This window comes from Pseudophryne corroboree, chromosome 5 (genome assembly GCF_028390025.1).
Source record: "Pseudophryne corroboree isolate aPseCor3 chromosome 5, aPseCor3.hap2, whole genome shotgun sequence".
Taxonomy (NCBI): domain Eukaryota; kingdom Metazoa; phylum Chordata; class Amphibia; order Anura; family Myobatrachidae; genus Pseudophryne; species Pseudophryne corroboree.
The window spans coordinates 668,694,425-668,706,575 of record NC_086448.1 but is presented as its reverse complement, the minus strand read 5'-3'; the positions used below and the strand labels follow the sequence as shown (position 1 = coordinate 668,706,575).

At 42.3% G+C, this 12,151-nt stretch overlaps 1 protein-coding gene across 2 annotated transcripts in view; it reads left to right on the top strand.

The window, feature by feature from the left end:
• Positions 1-12,151, top strand: part of ATP6V1H (ATPase H+ transporting V1 subunit H) — a 254,213-nt gene that overhangs the window by 108,351 nt on the left and 133,711 nt on the right. The gene's annotated exons all lie outside the window — the stretch shown is intronic.

Here is a 12,151-nt window from a genome sequence, read left to right as displayed (position 1 = left end):
TAAATTTGGCAGAAGCATTTAATAGAGAAGTCCCTAAATTGAAGAGCTTGTATGTAAAACATGGCAAGGTATTATGTAGGTGAATATGGAGGCTGCAGGAGAGGTAACAGAGGATCCGCAGGATGTAGGAAAGAAGTGGCAACATAAAATGTTACTAAGTTCACTTTCTTCTGTCATTTAATGTGATCTGTGTAATATTGAATGTTTATAGTACTTGTATTTCTGTATTTCTCCTTTTTTAACTGCCTTCATCTGTGTCTGTAGTCATGGAGGCTGTGGCCTCTACAGTATTTATAATATCACCAGGGTGGATAAACTCTGATATGTTTTGCACAATTTTGTTCACAATTTTGAACAATTGCTATTGTACAGTATAATAAAGTGTACATACAGTAAAGTCCAAAGGACACAAAAAGGGAATAATTAAATGCAGAGAATTTTATTTGTTGGAACACATAATGATCCATTGTAGTAGCGCAAAAATGAAGGGAAAGTGTGTGTGTATATGTATGTGTATATGTATGTGTATATATATATATATATATATATATATATATATATATATATATATATATATATATATATATATATATATTTTTTTAGCAATTAACAGTATGCAAAGTGAATGAACAGAAGAGAAATTTGAATCAAACCAATATTTGGTGTTACCACCCTTTGCCTTCAAAACAGCATCAATTCTTCTAGGTACATTTGCACACAGTTTTTGAAAGAACTCGCCAGGGAGGTTGTTCTAAATATCTTGGAGTACTAAACACAGATCTTCTGTGGATGTAGGGTTGCTCAAATCCTTCTGTCTCTTCATTTAATCCCAGCAAACTCAATTATGTTCAGATCAGGCCTCTGTGGGGGCCATATCATCACTTCCAGGACTTCTTTTTCTTCTCACACTGAAGATAGGGGCAGATGTATTAACCTGGAGAAGGCATAAGGAAGTGATAAACCAGTGATATGTGCAAGGTGCTAAAGGCACCAGCCAATCAGATCCTAACTGTTAATTTACATATTGGAACTGATTGGCTGGTGCCTTTAACACCTTGCACATATCACTGGTTTATCACTTCCTTATGCCTTCTCCAGGTTAATACATCTGCCCCATAGTTCTTAATGACATTGGGGGTCATTCCGAGTTGATCGCTAGCTGCCGTTATTCGCAGCGCAGCAATCAGGCTAAAAAACTGCATTTCTGCACATGCTTATGCACCGTGTCTGAAAAAACGCAGGCGTGGCTGGGCGTTCGCTGGGCGGGTGTATGAAGTCAAATCCGGACAGGAATAGGCTGAAGTGATCGCAAGCGCTGAGTAGGTTCAGAGCTACTCTGAAACTGCACAAACTGAATTTGCAGAGCTCGGCTGCACATGCGTTCGTACTTCTGCTAAGCTAAAATACACTCCCCAGTGGGCGGCGGCATAGCGTTTGCACGGCTGCTTAAACTAGCTAGCGAGCGATCAACTCGGAATGACCCCCTTTGGCCGTATGTTTGGGGTCATTGTTCTGCTACAGGATAATTTGAAGACAATCCGACGCCTCCCTAATGGTATTGCATGATGAATAATAAGTACCTGCCTGTATTTCTCCATTGTTGGTATCATAATTTGGTAACCTCTGTATATCACCATAATGATGTAACATTTAATATGTTAAAGGTGTATAATAATCAGCTGTGGCATATACTGAGTTTAACATGCACAATGGGAGCAGGGGAATGCCCCTCCCAGCCAGCAGCTGGGAGCAGAGTGAAGGTCTGAGGCCAGGAGCCGGCTGAAAGATGGGGTTAGTGAATGGGGGGTGGGGGAGGGCAGGAGAGCAGAGACCCCTCAACCTAGAGAAATTTCTCTTCATTCACTATCAAGTTTTGGTTATTTTAAAAATACATGTATTTTTTTTACCAAGTCTTGCACCGACACTAACTAGAAATGTAGCCCTTTCATGCATAGAGGTCACTGCAGTAGTAATTTTTTTGGCATGGTATCCTCTTACCACACTAAAGGTTTGTACACACTAGACAATATTTAAAACGATATTGTTTGTAATATTTCACAGTGTGTACGCTACAAATGATGACTGATGCGCGCTCCTGCGGGTCGTTACACACTAAAAGAGTGTCTAAGACTTAATAACTAAGGGATTTATTGAATAACACCACATTGGTGGTATGAGAGAAGAGTGAATCACTGGGCCATGGGAGCCCTCAATGGACTTGCTGAATCTATGGGAATCCCAGTACACACTTTGATATGTAGTTTATTACAAAATGATGGGTGCAGTAGGTTTGCTATGTACAAGCAGCATTGCAATAAACAATACAAAGAGGTGCGTTTCCTACCCCTTTTACTATTGCATGTACAGTGGGGCAAAAAAGTATTTGGACAGCCACCGATTGTGCAAGTTGACCCACTTAAAAAGATGAGAGGTCTGTAATTTCCATCATAGGTACGCTTTAACTGTGAGAGACAGAATCTGAAAAAAAACTAGCAAATCACATTGTATGATTTTTACACAAATTTATTTGTATATTCTTGCGGAAAATAAATATTTGTACAATCAAAAAGTTAAACTCAATACTTTTAACCTCGGTTGGCAATTACAGAGGTCAAACGTTTCCTGTAGTTCTTGACCAGGTTTGCACACACTGTAGCAGGTATTTTGGCCCACTCTTCCATGCAGATCTTCTCTAGATCTGTCATGTTTTGGGGCTGTCGTCGGGCAACATGGACTTTCAACTCCCCCCACAGATTTTCTATTGGGTTGAGCTCTTGAGACTGGCTAGGCCACTCCAGGACCTTGAAATGCTTCTTACGGAGCCACTCCTTAGTTGCCCGGGCGGTGTGTTTAGGGTCATTGTCATGCTGGAAGACCCAGCCACGTTCCATCTTCAATGCTCTTACTGAGGGAAGGAGGTTTTTGCCCAAAGTCTCACGATACATGGCCCCATTCATCCTCTCCTTAATACGGATTAGTCGTCCTGTCCCCTTTGCAGAAAAGCAGCCCCAAAGCATGATGTTTCCACCGCCATGCTTCACAGTGGGTATGGTGTTTTTGGGATGCCATTCATTATTTTTCTCCCTCCAACCACGGCGAGTGGAGTTCATACCAAAACGTTCGATTTTGACCTCATCTGACCACATTACATTCTCCCAATCCTCCTCTGGATCATCCAGATGGTCACTGGCAAACTTTAGACGGGCCTGGACATGTGCTGACTTAAGCAGGGGGACCTTTCGTGGATTGCAAGATTTCAATCCATGACGACGTAGTGTGTTACTAATGGTAACCTTTGTGACTGTGGTCCCAGCTCTCTTGAGGTCATTGACCAGCTCCCCCCATGTAGTTCTGGGCTGATTTCTCACCGTTCTCAAGATCATTGATACCCCACGAGGTCAGATCTTGCATGGAGCCCCAGGTCGAGGGAGATTGTCAGTGATCTTTTATTTCTTCCATTTTTTAATAATTGCGCCAACAGTCGATCTCTTCTCACCAAGCTGCTTGCCTGTTGCTGAGTAGCTCATCCCAGCCTTGTGCAGCTCTACAATTTTGTCCCTGGTGTCCTTAGACAGCTCTCTGGTCTTGGCCATGGCGGAGAGGTAGCAGTCTGACTGTTTGAGGGTGTGGACAGGTGTCTTTTATGCAGATAACCAGTTCAAACAGGTGCCATTAATACAGGTAACAAGTGGAGGATAGAAGAGCTTCTTAAAGAAGAAGTAACAGGTCTGTGAGAGCCAGAAATCTTCCTGCTTGGTAGGTGTCCAAATATTTATTTTCCACAAGAATATACAAGTAAATTGTTTAAAAATCATACAATGTGATTTCCTGGGTTGTTGTTTTTTCAGATTCTGTCTCACAGTTGAAGTGTACCTATGATGGAAATTACAGACCTCTCTCATCTTTTTAAGTGGGTCAACTTGCACAATTGGTGGCTGTCCAAATACTTTTTTGCCCCACTGTATATGTTATTATAGTTATGTGAATGGTGGTTTTAGTTTGTGCTCATCTTGCATTTTTTAAAAATTCTTTTATTTAAATTCCCAATGTACTGAACTACATGTCTAAGAGAAATATTGACATAACATTTTGCAATACCCTTTCCAGTCCATAGACATTAGAAACCATATTTGTTTTTAGGGACCGATTCAAAATCGATCGCTGAAGTGCGGAAATTCCAATTATGCATATGTGTACGCGCGCATGCGCAAGGACTTAAACTGTGATCGCAGTGTAAGTTCTGGTGGAGGGCGGTGACGGGGTGACGTTGCTGCGTTTTCTTGGCGGCATTGGGGGTGTGGTCCAGACAATGGAGGCGTGTCCAGACCGTTTGCGGGGTAGGCCCTGGCGACTGTTTGATGTCACATGCAGCCGCTGCGATCCAACACATGGTGGCCCAGCGACTGCAAAGGCAAGGGGCTACGCTAAAGATATGAGCGCTTTGCTATCTAGTGAAGCACTTTCATTTTAGAAGGGGGGGGGGCAGCCATAGGTGGCCCCCCGCATGCTAGTGGAAGAAGTTGTAGTTTTTGCAAAACTACAACTCATGCTGAATTAGGCCTTTAGCACGGTTATACTTTTACCAGTCCTACGCAAGTATACACAGATAGTTTGTTGTGTACGGGTTCATTTTAAGTTTTCCATTTTCATTTCCTGTTTGCATATAATTAGTCATTGATGACTATATGTTAATGAACATTTCATTGGCAAGGAAAAGCCTTGATTTATACCCTGTACTTTATAGACATGTTTCTTTTCATCAGCAAAAGTGTTTTTTTGTCCCTTTTCATGTAGCTGTTGTCTGGAAAAGAAACCTATTCTCTGTGTAGCAGGAAAGCACTGACCTTGTATGCTGCTGCTAAGCATTTCTTGCAATAACACCTGTTTTATTCTCCTTCTAAAATGGACTATAAAATGCAAAAACAATTCTATATACAAGTGTATGTGTGTGTGTGTGTATATTTGTGTTAGTATGTATATATGAAAAGGAAATATTCGGCACTCCCGTGAAATCAATGTCTCAGCTCGCTGGGTGCCATCCAGAATGATGCAGGCATGTAGTAGAAGAATTTGGCGGCACTCCCGGACTTGTAAATTAACAAGACTAGAGATCACTCAATCTTGTAAGCTTAACGTTTCGGTTTTTTATTAAACCGTCTTCAGAAGTTAATTTCTGAAGACGGTTTAATAAAAAATCGAAACGTTAAGCTTACAAGACTGAGTGATCTCTAGTCTTGTTTATTTACAAGTCCAGGAGTGGTGCCAAATTCTTCTAATAAATAAATATATATATATATATGTATATATATATATATATATATATATATATATATATATATATATATATATATATATATATATATATATATATATATATATATATATACTGCTCAAAAAAATAAAGGGAACACTAAAATAACACATCCTAGTTCTGAATGAATGAAATATTCTTATGAAATACTTTGTTCTTTACATAGTTGAATGTGCTGACAACAAAATCACACAAAAATTATCAATGGAAATCAAATTTATTAACCCATGGAGGTCTGGATTTGGAGTCACACTCAAAATTAAAGTGGAAAAACACTACAGGCTGATCCAACTTTGATGTAATGTCCTTAAAACAAGTCAAAATGAGGCTCAGTAGTGTGTGTGGCCTCCACGTGCCTGTATGACCACCCTACAACGCCTGGGCATGCTCCTGATGAGGTAGCGGATGGTCTCCTGAGGGATCTCCTCCCAGACCTGGACTAAAGCATCCGCCAACTCCTGGACAGTCTGTGGTGCAGCGAGACATGATGTCCCAGATGTGCTCAATTGGATTTAGGTCTGGGGAACGGGCGGGCCAGTCCATAGCATCAGTTCCTTCGTCTTGCAGGAACTGCTGACACTCTCCAGCCACATGAGGTCTAGCATTGTCTTGCATTAGGAGGAACCCAGGGCCAACCGCACCAGCATATGGTCTCACAAGGGGTCTGAGGATCTCATCTCTGTACCTAATGGCAGTCAGGCTACCTCTGGCAAGCACATCACATGGAGGGCTGTGCGGCCCCCCAGAGAAATGCCACCCCACACCATTACTGACCCACTGCCAAACCGGTCATGCTGGAGGATGTTGCAGGCAGCAGAACGTTCTCCTTGGCGTCTTCAGACTCTGTCACGTCTGTCACGTGCTCAGTGGCGAATTTGCCAATCTTGGTGTTCTTTGGCAAATGCCAAACGTCCTGCACGGTGTTGGGCTGTAAGCACAACCCCCACCTGTGGACGTCGGGCCCTCATACCACCCTCATAGAGTCTGTTTCTGATCGTTTGAGTAGACACATGCACATTTGTGGCTTGCTGGAGGTCATTTTGCAGTGCTTTGGCAGTGCTCCTCCTGTTCCTCCTTGCACAAAGGCGGAGGTAGCGGTCCTGCTGCTGGGTTGTTGCCCTCCTACGGCCTCCTCCACGTCTCCTGATGTGCTGCCCTGTCTCCTGGTAGCGCCTCCATGCTCTGGACACTACGCTGACACACAGCAAACCTTCTTGCCACAGCTCACATTGATGTGCCATCCTGGATGAGCTGCATTACCTGAGCCACTTGTGTGGGTTGTAGGGAGGTCATACAGGCACGTGGAGTCCACACACACTACTGAGCTTCATTTTGACTTGTTTTAAGGACATTACATCAAAGTTGGATCAGCCTGTAGTGTGTTTTTCCACTTTAATTTTGAGGGTGACTCCAAATCCAGACCACCATGGGTTAATAAATTTGATTTCCATTGACAATTTTTGTGTGATTTTGTTGTCGGCACATTCAACTATGTAAAGAACAAAGTATTTAATAAGAATATTTAATTCATTCAGATCTAGGATGTGTTATTTTAGCGTTCCCTTTATTTTTTTGAGCAGTGTATATATGTGTATAATATATATATATATATATATATCCATGCAGAGGATCCGGCACTCCAACCATAAATATTGTAGATGCTCTGGTGCCTTCTTTGAGGGGTCTGCGCCCCAGCACATGCAGCAAATAAACAGGAAGCGGCACTCAGAGACGTGGTAAGTAGTGCATAAATAAAGCAACCAAGCTTTAATATATCATCACATCATCAACGTTTCGGGGTTGTCCCCCTTCATCAGGATAACAACAAGTGATCACAAAACAAACTTTATACCTTACCCCCACCAATGGAAAATATTCAGTATTCCCGCCAGCGTCCGCGCAGACCTCCGCCACTCCCCCCTGCATACACGGCTGTTTGCCGGAAGAGGAAGTGACGCGGACCACCGAACAGACTGCTGGGTGTGTTACCATGGAGACGCGGCACTGCTCGTATACCAGGAAGCCGCCAGCGTTGTCACGGAAACCCGTGCATCGTAAGCTGATTAAACTAAAGAATCTAAGTGCACATAGCAGCAAACCATGTTAGCCGCATCCCGTCTACCTGCAGTGTCAAATCATCCATCTTATAACCATAAATACATACATAAAAAAAAACAAACACAACAAAAAATTGTGACATTGTTACAAACAAATAAAACCAATCTGCATCTCATAGAATCCGCTGCTACATTGTTATCAATTTTAGGTCAAATGACAAGAATAACATTCTCACATACTAAATTGTATATATCATGTGACACACAACTGGTACCTCAACAAGTACATAAAGGTCTAATGATAAACTCTATATACATTGTCTACACATGTATACACGGGTATAAATTTAAACTTGAATCATTTCTAAACAATTATATGTTACCCCTGTAAATGTTTTATACCGTGTCATCTTATGTCAAAACATGTATACCACACCAGCCTAATATGGACACATTCAAAGAAAACAATTGAGACCCATAGTCTCATTCAGGCCTTTAGGGGCCATGGTGTCCAGGCGGTAAATCCACCGGGCCTCCAGCTGTAGTAATCTTTTATGTCTATCACCACGTCGCAGTGATAGAGGTACATGATCGATAATTTTATAACGTATGGTGGCCACACCATGTCCCAATCGGGCAAAATGGCGTGCCACCGGTTGTTCACTATTCCCTATAGAAAGTGCGGCTCTAATGGCCGCCCTATGTTGTGCCATCCTCTCTTTGAATTGGCACACCGTTTTGCCTACATACTGGAGCCCGCACGGGCAGAACAGCACACAAACATGCCCTCCGCTATACTAGCATTCTCAAAAAATAATTCTCTTTCCACTTCCCACATAAATGAGTTGGCTAGTGACGGTGCCACTGCCGAACCCATAGCACAGCCGGTTTTCTGGCGGTAAAACCGGCCATCAAATGTTTGTGTACTACAGGTATATTGACGATCTCCTGGTGTTCTGGGACGGGGACTTGCAATGTTTACTCACACACATTGATAATCACAATAAGTCTTCTAGTCCAATTAAACTCACATATAACACCAGCACCACAGAGATTCATTATCTAGATATAAAAATTTTGATTGTCCAGCAACGGATACAAACAACATTGTATACGAAGCCTACGGACCGAAATAGCCTGCTTAGGTATAACAGCTTCCACCCAAGGTCTACTGTTAGGGGTCTGCCATATTCTCAATATTTGAGGGTATGTAGGACCACTAGTGACCCAGAGGATACCGTGAGGCAGTTGGAAATTATGACAAAAAAATTTCTAGACAAGGGCTATCCTATCCTTGAGCTGGAAAAAGCCAAAAACAGGGCAATAGGCCACACACGCCAAACCCTCTTGTCAGAGTCCAGCACAAAGCGTAAGAAAGAGTCTTTACAGAACTCCATCCCGTGGATCACGGAATTTAATACACAAAGCACGGCAAAAAAGAAATATGTCAAATCATGGTGGCCGTTGGTGACATCTGATCCAGGCTTGAAAAGCCTGCATGGCACTCGCTTACTTGCAGGCCATTCTAGAAGTAAGAACATCAAGGACATTATTGTCCGGACCGACATCACGGGGTTAGGTCAAAACAAGACATCAAATTTTCTAACTAGAAAAAACGGATGCTATCGTTGTCTGGGATGCACGACATGTGGATACCTCCAGACAGGGGACACTGTTGTGCATGCCCAGACGGGTAAGAGATTTAAAATCGGATGGCCCCTTAGCTGTACCTCTAAATTTGTGATTTATGTGCTGTTCTGCCCGTGCGGGCTCCAGTATGTAGGCAAAACGGTGTGCCAATTCAAAGAGAGGATGGCACAACATAGGGCGGCCATTAGAGCCGCACTTTCTATAGGGAATAGTGAACAACCGGTGGCACGCCATTTTGCCCGATTGGGACATGGTGTGGCCACCATACGTTATAAAATTATCGATCATGTACCTCTATCACTGCGACGTGGTGATAGACATAAAAGATTACTACAGCTGGAGGCCCGGTGGATTTACCGCCTGGACACCATGGCCCCTAAAGGCCTGAATGAGACTATGGGTCTCAATTGTTTTCTTTGAATGTGTCCATATTAGGCTGGTGTGGTATACATGTTTTGACATAAGATGACACGGTATAAAACATTTACAGGGGTAACATATAATTGTTTAGAAATGATTCAAGTTTAAATTTATACCCGTGTATACATGTGTAGACAATGTATATAGAGTTTATCATTAGACCTTTATGTACTTGTTGAGGTACCAGTTGTGTGTCACATGATATATACAATTTAGTATGTGAGAATGTTATTCTTGTCATTTGACCTAAAATTGATAACAATGTAGCAGCGGATTCTATGAGATGCAGATTGGTTTTATTTGTTTGTAACAATGTCACAATTTTTTGTTGTGTTTGTTTTTTTTTATGTATGTATTTATGGTTATAAGATGGATGATTTGACACTGCAGGTAGACGGGATGCGGCTAACATGGTTTGCTGCTATGTGCACTTAGATTCTTTAGTTTAATCAGCTTACGATGCACGGGTTTCCGTGACAACGCTGGCGGCTTCCTGGTATACGAGCAGTGCCGCGTCTCCATGGTAACACACCCAGCAGTCTGTTCGGTGGTCCGCGTCACTTCCTCTTCCGGCAAACAGCCGTGTATGCAGGGGGGAGTGGCGGAGGTCTGCGCGGACGCTGGCGGGAATACTGAATATTTTCCATTGGTGGGGGTAAGGTATAAAGTTTGTTTTGTGATCACTTGTTGTTATCCTGATGAAGGGGGACAACCCCGAAACGTTGATGATGTGATGATATATTAAAGCTTGGTTGCTTTATTTATGCACTACTTACCACGTCTCTGAGTGCCGCTTCCTGTTTATTTGCTATATATATATATATATATATATATATATATATATATATATATATATATATATATATATATATAAAATATACCACAAACAATAGACTCTCACTTGTTTGTTTTTCTGTATGTTTGTTTTGGTAAATATTTCCATTCTTTTATAACTTGATAGTGATGACTTTTCATTACACTTCTTGTCATTGAGTTTTTCAGAGCTTTTGGGATTTCAAATTGCTGAATTAAATTATCTGCTGTAATCGGAATTTTTTTAGCGCATAATTTAATGCTCTTACAGAGTAGTCATTTCTGCATGCTTGCTCCCGCTGGTCATGCTATTCATTTATAGAATGCTTATCTTGGTGATCGCATGGCAATTGTGCCTGGTGTTTGCTGTGTTAAGTGTGGGGAAATCACCCTTTAACCCAAAAAACGTGGCAAATTACTTTGATAACCGTGAAGATGGCTATTAGTGGCCATAAGCAAAGTATTAGGTGCTCTAAAAGGCGTCAAATGGTTAATGTTTGCATTTTTTTACTAATGGTGGAAAAATTATAGAAAACAAGTTTTTTTATTTTAGGAAATTAAAGTCAATACAGGAGTTTGGGGTGCCAAAAGTAACTGCAATTTTAAGCCACTTTAAAAAATATATTAAAAAACGTATGTAAGGCAGCAAGCTTAAAAACACTTTCCAGTCAATACAGCAAAAAATGTACCTGTACTGCATAATTTAATCCATAATCCTGCTTTTTTTTTTTTTATGCAGAATATCACCCCCAAAATGATATGTCATTGTTGGCCAAATTATGTTATTTAAAAACTTCTAAGTGAGTTATTAATCATTACCTGGGTGTCCCAGGTGTTCTAAACCAAGTTCTGAAATTTTTTACCTTAAAATAGGGAACTCCGCCTACTTTTTACACTTGACTTCCTTTATGTCACTGGTTCCCAAACTGTCTTCAATCACAGCGCCCTAGAGTTTCAGCATTTATTTCACTGCATCCCTAGGATAAAAGTTTATTATTGAGATATTTGGGAAAAAAATTATTAAATTAAGTAAATTGTGCCTACCTGCCACCCTTAAGTTCAGTTACGTGGTGCTGTACAGTTATGCTTCTGTTTGTCCACATGTTTAATGATTGGCAGTCACTAGCACTAATTTTGCCTATCACTATGACCATAAATAATTTGATTTGGTCCTTGACCACCAACCTAAGGCACCCCTGCAAGAGTCTTGTGGCACCTCTGGGTGCCACGGCACACGGTTTTGAGAACCCCTGCTTTATGTGTTTTTTTGTTTTTTTTATCACATACATATGATTAAGCATGGTTGACTACTTTTGTTGTCATGGCCAGAGGCGGAACTACCGCCAGTGCAACCAGTGCGTTGCACTGTCCAGGGGCCCAAAGCATGTAATGAGTCAAACTGACTCATTACATGCCGCTGTGTGCTGCGGGGAACCGCTGCCCGCAGCACACAGCCGTCCAGAGAGGAGAGGAGCGCAGCGCACACGGCGGGAAGGAGGAGGAGGGAGGTGGAGGAGGGAGCCGCAGCAGTGCTGCTTTATTGGTTGAGGCGCTGCTGCTGCTGTCCCTATGCTTCACTATAGGCTGTCTTCCGCCGCTGTGAAGCGCATCCCAGCATTCACAGCGGCGGAGAACCGCCTATGGTGAAGGACTGGGACAGCAGCAGCAGCGCCTCCACCAATAACACAGCGCTGCTGCGTCTCCCTCCTCCACCTCCCTCTTCCTCCTCCTTCTCTCCTGCCCAGGAATCGTGCTCTCTGCTAGAAGCTGCACCGAGGAGCCTGAGCCAGCGGAGACAGTAAGTATAATTCTCTGTCTTTGTTTCTTTCTTTCTTACTTTCTTTCCAAAAAGGGGGAATCTGCCTGCCGTAATGTGTAAAAGGGGGCCCGCTGTCTGCCG